The following is a 10,611-nucleotide window of genomic DNA, read 5'->3' as shown; positions in this document are numbered from 1 at the left end:
GTAATCCCAGCACTTTGGGAGGCCGAGGCGGGTGAATCACGAGGTCAGGAGATCGAGACCATGGTGAAACCCCATCTCTACTAAAAATACAAAAAAAAAAAAATTAGCCGGGCATGGTGGCGGGTGCCTGTAGTCCAGCTACTCGGAGAGGCTGAGGCAGGAGAATGGCGTGACCCTGGGAGGCGGAGCTTGCAGTGAGCCAAGATTGCGCCACTGCACTCCAGCCTGGGTGCCTGGGTGACACAGCAAGACTCCGTCTCAAAAAGAAAAAAAAAAGAAAAATCTCAACTTGAATGAGAAAAGGCAGTCAACAGATGCTGACACCAATATGACTCAGATGTTACCTTATCTGATAAGAACTTTAAGGTAACCACCAAAAAAAATGCCTCAACAAGCAACTGCAAACACACTCAAAATAAACAATAAAAAAGTTAGAAAAGCCAAGCAAAGAAATTGAAGATGCAAAGAAGAACCAATGAAAATTTTAGAACTGAAAAATACAGTCATTGAAATAAAAAACTCAATCAATGGGCTGAACAGTAGAATGGATGGGACAAAGGAAAGAACCAGTAAACTTAAAAATAGAACATGAGAAATGATCCAATCTGAGCAACAAAAAGAAAGTAGACTGAAAAAATAAATGGAAAACACCCCAGGTTCCTATAGGAACTATAACAAAAGATCTAACATTGTTGTCATCAGAGTTCCAGAAAGAGAGGAGAAAGACAGCAGACCTGAAAAAGCATTCAAAGAAATAATGGGAAAAAGTCTCCAAATTTAGCAAAAGACATAAACCTACAAACTGAAGATGTTGAGTGAACACCAGGCAGGGTAAACCCAAAGAAATCCACACCAACACACATTATAATCAAACTCTTGAAAGCTGAAGACAAAGAATAAATCTTGACGGCAGCAAGAGAGAAAGGACACCTTACTTAGAGGGTAAAGCAATTGGAATGACAATGGATTTTTCATCAGAAGGCATGCGGGTCAGGAGGAAGTGGTTGACATTTCAAGGGCTGAAGGAAAGGAACTGTCAACCTGGTATTTTATATCTGGGGAAATTATCTTCAGGATGAGGGAAAAATCAAGACATTCTCAGAAGAAGGTAAACTGGGAGAATTTGTCACCATCAGACTTGCCCTAAAAGAGTGGTTAAAGAAAGCTCTTTAATCAGAAGAAAATGATAACAGAAGGAAATTTGGAATATCAGGGAGGAAGAAAGAACAATGGTAAGAACATGTATAAGAGCAAAGACAGGCCAGGCGCAGTGGATCACACCTGTAATCCGAGCACTTTGGGAGGCCAAGGAAGGCAGATCACGAGGTCAGGAGATCGAGACCATCCTGGCTAACATGCTGAAACCCCATCTCTACTAAAAATACACACACAAAAAAAAATTACCAGGGGTGGTGGCGCGTGCCTGTAATCCCAGCTAGTCAGGAGGCTAAGGCAGGAGAATCGCTTGAACCTGGGAGATGGAGGTTGCAGTGAGCCAAGATCGCACCACTGCACTCCAGCCCGGGCCACAGAGTGAGGCTCCAACTCAAAAAAAAAAAAAAAAAAAGACAACAGAGTTTCCTCCTCTTGAGCTTTCTAAATTACATTTAACAGTTGAAGCAAAACATTATCACTGTATGATGTGGTTCTTAATGCAAGTGGAAGGAATATTTAAGTCAATTAAGGGAGGATAAAGGGACTTTTAAAAAGTGACAATTTCTACACTTCACTCAAACTGTAAAATGTCAGCACCCGAAGACGGTGCTGAGTTATGTATATGTAATATAATACGTACAGTAACCACAAAACATGGAAACAAAGAGGTGTACTCAAAAATGTATAGATCAATTAAAATGGAAATCTATACAATATTCAAGTAACCCATAGGAAGGCAGGAAAAAAAAAGAAGGAAAAGAAAAATAGGAAACAAACAGAAAACAACAAAAAATAACTAAATAAAATGACAGGCATAAGCCCTAACATATTCATAATTACATTAAATTTAAATGGGCTATGGCCAGGCACGGTGGCTCATGCCTGTAATCCCAGCACTTTGGGAGGCCGAGGTGAGTGGATCACCCGAGGTGAGGAGTTTGAGACCAGCCTGGCCAACATGGCAAAACCCCATCTCTACTAAAAGTACAAAAATTAGCCGGATGTGGTGGCAGGCACCTGTAATTCCAGCTACTCCGGAGGCTGAGGCAGGAGAATCCCTTGAACCCGAGAGGCGGAGATTACAGTGAGTTGAGATCGCACCACTGCACTCCAGCCTGGGCGAGAGAAAAAGTCTCCATCTCAAAAAAAAAAAAAAAATTACTGGTTGTCAGGGGTTAGGGATGGTGGGGATAGGGAGGGAAGTGGGTTTCACTGTAAAAGAGTAGCAAAGGTGAGGTCTTTGAGTTGATGGAACAGCTCTGTATCTTGAATGTGGTGGAGGTTACACAAATCCATGCCTGCCTTAAAATAGGATGGAACTATACACATACACTGTAGCAATGCCAGATTCTTGGTTCTGATATTGTACTATAGATGTAACCATTGGGAGAAACTGGGTGAAGGTTATGTGAGATGTCTGTGTATTATCTTTGCAACTTCCTGTGAATCTATATTTCAAAATAAAAAGTTAAAATTAAACAGTAGAAATCTTACCAGGAAAAAGTACAAAGTAAAGAAAAAAGTAAATATTCTGACAAGATTAAGCTGTCCTGGCTGAGTATAAAAGACATACTGATTTAGCATAGAAAGAGTAACTGACTGAGCTGAACGCAGCCAGCAATGGAGCTCAGCCATGGAAAACCTGCCATGACCCAGCAACGGTCTTCAGAGAGTCCGACACGCACAGCATGAAGAACGATGCTTGTTTCTTTCTTGTGCATTACTCAGACTTTTGTTAAAAGTGTGTACAGCTTTTGATTTTATACTTTTAAAAAGATGTTGCTTATTAGTCTAAGATAAGAAATAATTAATAAGTGATATAAGAAGGCTAAATAAATTAAGGGGAAATTTAATAATAAGGACAGAGAATGCCTGATTGCTTCTCCAAATTAAAGATGAATTTATAAAAAGGAGTACTGATTAGTTTTCATGCATCTGTAATAATAAACAATTAAAGCAAGAGCTTTAAGAGGTATGTATTAGTCCGTTCTCACACTGCTATAAAGAACTTCCCAAGACAGTAATTTACAAAGGAAAGAGGTTTAATTGACTCACAGTTCTGCATGGCTGAGAAGGTCTCGGGAAACTTACAATCATGGCGGAAGGGGAAGCAGGCACCTTTTTCCAAGGTGGCAGGAGAGAGACTAGTGAACAAAGGAGGAACTTCCAAACACTTTTAAAACCATCAGATCTCATGAGAATTCACTCAGTATCATGAGAACAGCATGGGAGAAACTGCCCCCAATATCCAATCACCTCCTACCAGGTCTCTCTCTCAACACCTGGGGGTTACAATTCAAGATGAGATTTGGGTGGAGACAAAAAACCTAACCATATCAAGGTACTTTCATAAAATTCTCATTTAACATTAGAATCTTGCACAATATTATGCAATACTCTGCAGTTCCATAACTTTTTATTTTTTTGAGACAGATTCTCACTCTTGTTGCCTAGGCTGGAGTGCAATGGCACGATCTCGGCTCACTGCAACCTCTGCCTCCTGGGTTCAAGTAATTCTCTTGCCTCAGCCTCCTGAGTAGCTGGGACTACAGGTGTGCACCACCATGCCCGGCTAATTTTTGTATTTTTAGTAGAGACGGGGTTTCACCATGTTGGCTAGGCTGGTCTCAAACTCCTGACGTCGTGATCTGCCCTCCTTGGCCTCCCAAAGTGCTGGGATTACAGGCGTGAGCCACCGCGCCCAGACATTTCCATAACTTTTACGCAACTCACACATGACCAGGAATCGCCTGCTTGTATATTCAATGAAGTCATTAACTTGACGGTCCCGGGTTCACCCACCTTTGCCCACCCAGCATGGCCAGCAATTCACCTGAAGTTTCCTCCCAAAGACTTGTCAGTGTCTCTAAGGAAGTGCTCCAGGTTTACTCATACACGGGTCAGCTGGCTCCAGCCACCACCTGGCTTCTAAGACACCTCCTCCTCACGCTGCCGCCAAGACAGTGCCCAGACTGCTCAAACGCCCTGTCTCATGATGTGCCTGTGCCAAGTGGTCACAATAACCCCTGTGGTGCTGGACTTCATGCAGAGAGTGGGAAAACGCCCTCAACTCAGCGGCACCTTTTGTCACTGTGGCCCTAAAGCTGCTTCACTGCTCCCGGAGCCTCACAGACTCTCTGGTGAAAGCATTTGTTGATGCATGTGGTAGGATGGGGAAGGGTATTTGGGGCTGTGTGTGTGTGTGCCCGCTCACACACACACGTGTACATACATATCTATGTCTATATTTGTATATACACATATATGTATATACAAAAAATAGGCCGGGCGCAGTGGCTCACACCTGTAATCCCAGCACTTTGGGAGGCTGAGGCAGGCAGATCACAAGGTCAGGAAATCGAGACCATCCTGGCTAACATGGTGAAACCCCGTCTCTACCAAAAATACAAAAAATTAGCCGGGTGTGATGACACGTACCTGTAGTCCCAGTACTCCAGAGGCTGGGGCAGGAGAATCGCTTGAACCCGGAAGGCGGAGGTTGCAGTGAGTCGTGATTGCGCCACTGCACTCCAGCCTGGGTGACAGAGCAAGACTCTGTCTCAATCAATCAATAAATAAAGTGTTCTGGTAGACGTCACCATGTTTCCACCTGCTCTGGGAACAAGGCGCTCTCACTGATGAGAAGGAGGACTGCTGGATTTGCTGTGTCCTTGGGCCACAAACCTCTCAGCCAAGGAGCCTCCAACCTCCTCCCTGAGCTGAGCGTGGTCACTGCCTGCACTTCCTCTAAGCTGCCTCTTCCTGAACTTTTTTTCTGCTCTGGTGAGCAATTCTGACCCATTAAGGCTGGGACAGGTGTGCAAAGAGAGAGATGGACTTCCCACCAAGGAACACAGGACGTCCCGCTGGAAGCAAGTTCCACTGCAACCGTGGGTCCTTCAGGAGCATGACTGAGGAAATGAGAAGTGCAATGCCATTGAGAAGGCCACTAGGCAGCCCAGCAGCCTGAGAAGGAGTCAAGATATTTGAACAAAGCTGGGGAAAGCCAGCTCTTCGAGGCCTGTCCTAACTTCAGGGGAGTGAAAGAGATTCCAGGGGAGGAATACAGGCACTGAGCCACAGTCTTCACAGAACATGCTTCTGTGAGTGCTGCTGGTGCTCACAGAATGACATCCCTGTGCTAACTCAATCATGAGGGTGTTCTTGAGAAAAGCCTCCTACAATTGGCATATTACTTTTGTCCATCATCATGTTTCCCTTTTTGCCATAGTTGCCAAAGGACTCAAGGCTAAGTTTCGTATTTTGCTAATGTAAATTTTGTGTTTTGTATTGAATTTCTGACGTTTATTTTAGCCCTTTTCTCAATTCATGCTCACACTTTGTCTTTATTGATTTTATTCTTTTTCCAGTGCCCAGGAGAGGGCAGAGCCTGGACATCCTAGAAAGTGGTCTTCATGAGAGAGGATTCCTGCCAATGATTTGGATGTAACTTTCCAAAGCTGTGTGAAGAAATACAGCTTTGGCGTGACTCATGAGGACAGGTGTGGAATTTCTGCTTCTGAGAAATCTTTAAACACAAATAATATACTATTTTTTGTTACATAAAAGCTAGAAATCTACCTAAGGACAAGAAGCTAGTCCTGGTAATATCCCAGGGTCCTTTTTAGTTGTACAGTTTTCTATGGCTTAGCAATTCATCAGAACAATATGAAAGTATTCAAGGCCGACATGGTGGCTCACGCCTGTAATGCTAGCACGTTGGGGGGCCGGGACAGGTGTATCACTTGAGGCCAAGAGTTCAAGACCAGCCTGGGAAATATGGTGAAACCCCATCTCTACTAAAAATACAAAAAATCAGCCGGGCATGGTGGTCCATGCCTGTAATCTCAGCTACTCAGGAGGCTGAGGCACAAGAATTGCTTGAATCCAGGAGGCAGAGGTTACAGTGAGCTGAGATTGCGCCACTGCACTCTGTCCTGGGTGACAGAGCAAGACTCTATTTAAAAAAAAAAAGTATTCAAGGGGGTTCATATTGTTAAAGTAATAACATCTCATTTTTAATAAAAGTTAGAAATGATGTAAATCATTAATTTAAGACAGTTTTTTTAATTTTAGATAAGCAATATTAACTAAACATATGCAACACTCATGGTCATATAAAAATACAAACACAAGTCAGCTGGCTTTTAAAGAACAAAATGCAAGAACTCCAAATAAATTATGACCACACTTTTGTCTGCTTTTAACACATGAAGCTAAATGTCCTTCCACATTTTAGTGTATGTAATGTGTCAAAAGCAAGCTGTATCTTACATTAAAACGTTATTTGTCAACAATTCATGCTTTTATCACATAATAATTTTAAAATAAGTAGAATAAAAAATAATTAAATGGAGAACATCACTGTTTCCATGGGAATAGTCAAAATGTGTCTTTATAGATTATACAAATTATCAGTATTTGTGTTAAGTTGGAAGGTATAGTACAATCTTCAATGACATACTGACCAAAAAACACCTCTTTAAAAAATTACTTCTTCATTACGTACCATGCAAAAATGATTATATAACTTTTAAAATTCTCTCAGGGGCCAGGCGCGGTGGCTCACAGCTGTAATCCCGGCACTTTGGGAGGCCGAGGCAGGCAGATCACAAGATCAGGAGTTTGAGACCAGCCTGGGCAACATGGTGAAACCCTGTCTCTACTAAAAACACAAAAATTAGCCAGGTGTGGTAGCGCATGCCTGTAATCCCAGCTACTCAGGAGGCTGAAGCAGGAGAATTGCTTTAACCTGGGAGGCAGACATTGTAGTGAGCCAAGATCACACCACCGCACTCCAGCCTGGGTGACAGAGTCTCTGTCTCAAAAAAAAAAAAAAAAAATTCTCTCAGGGTTCTTGAGAGTAGATATGACCATAAAAGAAGTTGGCCTGGCCAGCGCGGCTGAGGAACTGCGCTCTGAGTAATGTTTCCTCTCCACTCCTGTGCGCCATCCTTTCTGACCAGCCACAGATGTGGCTTCCTTTGATCCCCTCCTTTCTGTGAGGTGGGCAGATACCACGCAATTACAAAGCTCGCTAATTAAATAAAGACGTTCAGTTTAGCTTCGAGCCAACTTCCTTTACAGCCCACTCTTCCCATCAATCCAGGAAAATAGTTTTCCTAACTTAGCTCTGGTAGCAATGGGCTAAAAGTTTATGCGTCTGGAATTGTTCCTTCCGGCAGGTTATTGGTCTCGCTCACTTCAAGAATGAAGCCATGGACCCTCGCCGTGAGTGTTACAGTTCTTAAAGATGGTGTGTCCGGGGTTTGTTCCTTCAGATGTTCAGATGTGTCCGGAGTTTCTTCCTTCTGTAGGGTTCGTGGTCTCGCTGACTTCAGAAATGAAGCCGCAGACCTTCGCAGTGTTACAGCTCTTAAAGGTGGCACATCCGGAGTTCCTTCCAGTGGGTTCGTGGTCTCGCTGACTTCAGAAGTGAAGCCACAGACCTTCGCAGTGAGTGTAATTCCAGCTCTTAAAGGTAGTGCAGACCCAAAGAGTGAGCAGTAGCAAGATTTATTGTGAAGAGCAAAAGAACAAAGTTTCCACAGTGAAAGAGGACCTGGTTGCCGTTGCCGCTGGGTGGCCAGCTTTTATTGCCTTATTTGGCCCTGCCCACGTCCTGCTGATTGATCCATTTTACAGAGCACTGATTGGTCCGTTTTTACAGAGTGCTGATTGGTGCGTTTACAAACCTTTAGCTAGACATAGAGCGCTGATTGGTGTGTTTACAATCCTTTAGCTAGGCAGAAAGGTTCTCCAAGTCCCCACCCCACCCAGAAGCCTAGCCAGGATCACCTCTCAATTAGGGAAGAAGAGGCCAGGTGCAGTGGCTCACGCCTGTAATCCCAACACTTTGGGAGGCCAAGGCGGGAGGATCATGAGATCAGGAGATTGAGACCATCCTGGCCAACATGGTGAAACCCCATCTCTACTAAAAATGCAAAAATCAGCTGGGCATGGCGGCATGTGCCTGTAATCCCAGTTACTAAGGAGGCTGAGGCAGGAGAATCGCTTGAACCTGGGAGGTGGAGCTTACACTGAGGCGAGATCGTGCTACTGCACTCCAGCCTGGGCTACAGAGCAAGATCCTGTCTCAAAAAAAAAAAAAAAAAAAAAGAGAGACAGGGAGAGGTGGGACCCCTTAGGGGCAGGTAACCAGAAACCAACCCAAGCAACTGCTCTCCTGTTCTGCCCATGGGATAGATGAGGAAATCATAGACAGCCTCTGCCCTAATAATAGCGCTTCACATTCTAGAAAATAGCAGTCATTTCCTAAGCCGCTGTCCTCTCCAGACAAAACAATCTTCTTTTGATGTTTTCTCTGAGGCCCTCTTGTCTAAACTTTGATGAAACACAATTGGGAAACACGGGGAGGCATTATAATTTATCTGTCCATGGCTTCGTCTGAATGATGAATTTTTTTAGCCTTTGAATGTCATTATAAATTTTGTTCATTATCGGAATTTCCCATTACAAAAAGGTTAATGCCAAAAGCAGAGCGGGTGGGAACAGGGAGGAAACCACGCTCTTTGGAAAGGCTGTGTGTTCAAAGGAACGTTTCCCATTCATTTTGCCAAAATTCCCTCGGATTCCTTGGCCTCTCCTCATGACTTGGAGTGGTTCTGGAGCTGAGACGGGGTTTCCACAGTTTCCTTCCCATCCTACCCCCCAGGGAGAGGAGGGAACATCTCATTGAACTTCCCTTCAGCTTGGACCTGCTCTTGGTATCACTAAGCTCTCAACTGAAATGTAAAATCTTTTTATTAACTTTGAAAACATATGTACTTAAATTTTAAAGATCCAAGTAATCCAAGCTGAAAGAAAAACAATCCTCCTACCGATGACTAAAATTAACCATATGTGCTACAGGGATGATCAGTCCAAAAACAGGCCCCGGTCGTCCCGTTCTCGGTGTCTGATTAAATTTACAGTTGAATGCCAGAACAGGTGAAACTGTGATCCCGCGTAGGATGTATCCATACTTGGAGAGTCTATAGGTTTCAACAGCTGATGACACATTTAGATTCAATTAAAATGTGTGCTGCAAGACAGATAGTAAAACCACACTAATTATAAATCCTAAAAAGCACTTTTCTTTGTTTTTACTATTTTAAGGTAAATAAGTTTCTCATGTCCTGTGGCTCCCCTCCTTGTTAATGTTGTAAATGACATGTGAATTTTTTGAGTTGTCTTTTTTGGTCTTCAAAGAATCTCCGGCCGGGCGCAGTGGCTCATGCTTGTAATCCCAGCACTTTGGGAGGCCGAGGCAGGCGGATCACGAGGTCAGGAGATCGAGACCACAGTGAAACCCCGTCTCTACTAAAAATACAAAAAATTAGCCAGGCGTGGTGGCGGGCGCCTGTAGTCCCAGCTACTTGGAGAGGCTGAGGCAGGAGAATGGCGTGAACCCGGGAGGCGGAGCTTGCAGTGAGCCGAGATCACGCCACTGCACTCCAGCCTGGGCCACAGAGCGAGACTCCGTCTCAAAAAAAAGAAAAAAAAGAATCTCCATACTTCATTTCACTCCCCATTGCAACAGTCCTGGGAGGTTGGCAAACTGCTACAAAGAGCTCCACTGAGGACATGAAGAGCTGAAGCTCAGGGCGAGAGATCCGCCCAGGCTCAGGCTCAGGGAACGCAGAACCCAGGTCTTTTCAGAGGCGTCTCTCTGGGCTGTTCCTGTCTTGTCTCAAATGCTCATATTGTCAGAGGTGTGTGAACCAGAGCAACTCCATCTTGAATAGGAGCTGGGTAAAAGAAAGCTGAGACCTACTGGGCTGCATTCCCAGATGGTTAAGGCATTCTAAGTCACAGGATGAGATAGGAGGTCAGCACAAGATACAGGTCATAAAGACCCTACTGATAAAAACAGATTGCAGTAAAGAAGCTGGCTAAAACCCACGAAACCAAGATGGTGACGAGAGGGACTGCTGGTCGTCGTCCTCACTGCTACACGTCCACCAGCACCATGACAGTTTACAAATGCCATGGCAGCATCAGAAAGTTACCCTATATGGTCTAAAATGGGAAGGCATGAATAATCCAACCGTAGTTTAGCATGTCATCAAGAAATAATCATAAAAATTGGCAACTAGAAGCCCTTGGGTCTTCTTTGTCTATGGAGATAAAGGACAAAAAAAAGGGTTACCTGCGCCTAAGGGGTCCCACCGCTCCCTGTCTTTTTTGTGTGTGTGTATCTTTTCTTTGTCTTTTATTCCTTTACTTTCTTAATAAACTTGCTTTCACTTTACTGTATGGACTTGCCCTGAATTCTTTCTTGTGCTAGATCCAAGAACCCTCTCTTGGGGTCTGGATCGGGACCCCTTTCCTGTAACAATATGGCGGTGAGTTATTTTTAAGCAAGTTATGGCCTCAGAATCTGTTTAACTTGAAATCAAGTTCTGTCCCCTTGTTGTGATTTAAATGTCCCTCCCCAAACTCATGTTGAAATGT

This window comes from Symphalangus syndactylus, chromosome 1 (assembly GCF_028878055.3).
Source record: "Symphalangus syndactylus isolate Jambi chromosome 1, NHGRI_mSymSyn1-v2.1_pri, whole genome shotgun sequence".
Lineage (NCBI taxonomy): Eukaryota > Metazoa > Chordata > Mammalia > Primates > Hylobatidae > Symphalangus > Symphalangus syndactylus.
This window is presented reverse-complemented; position numbering follows the sequence as displayed.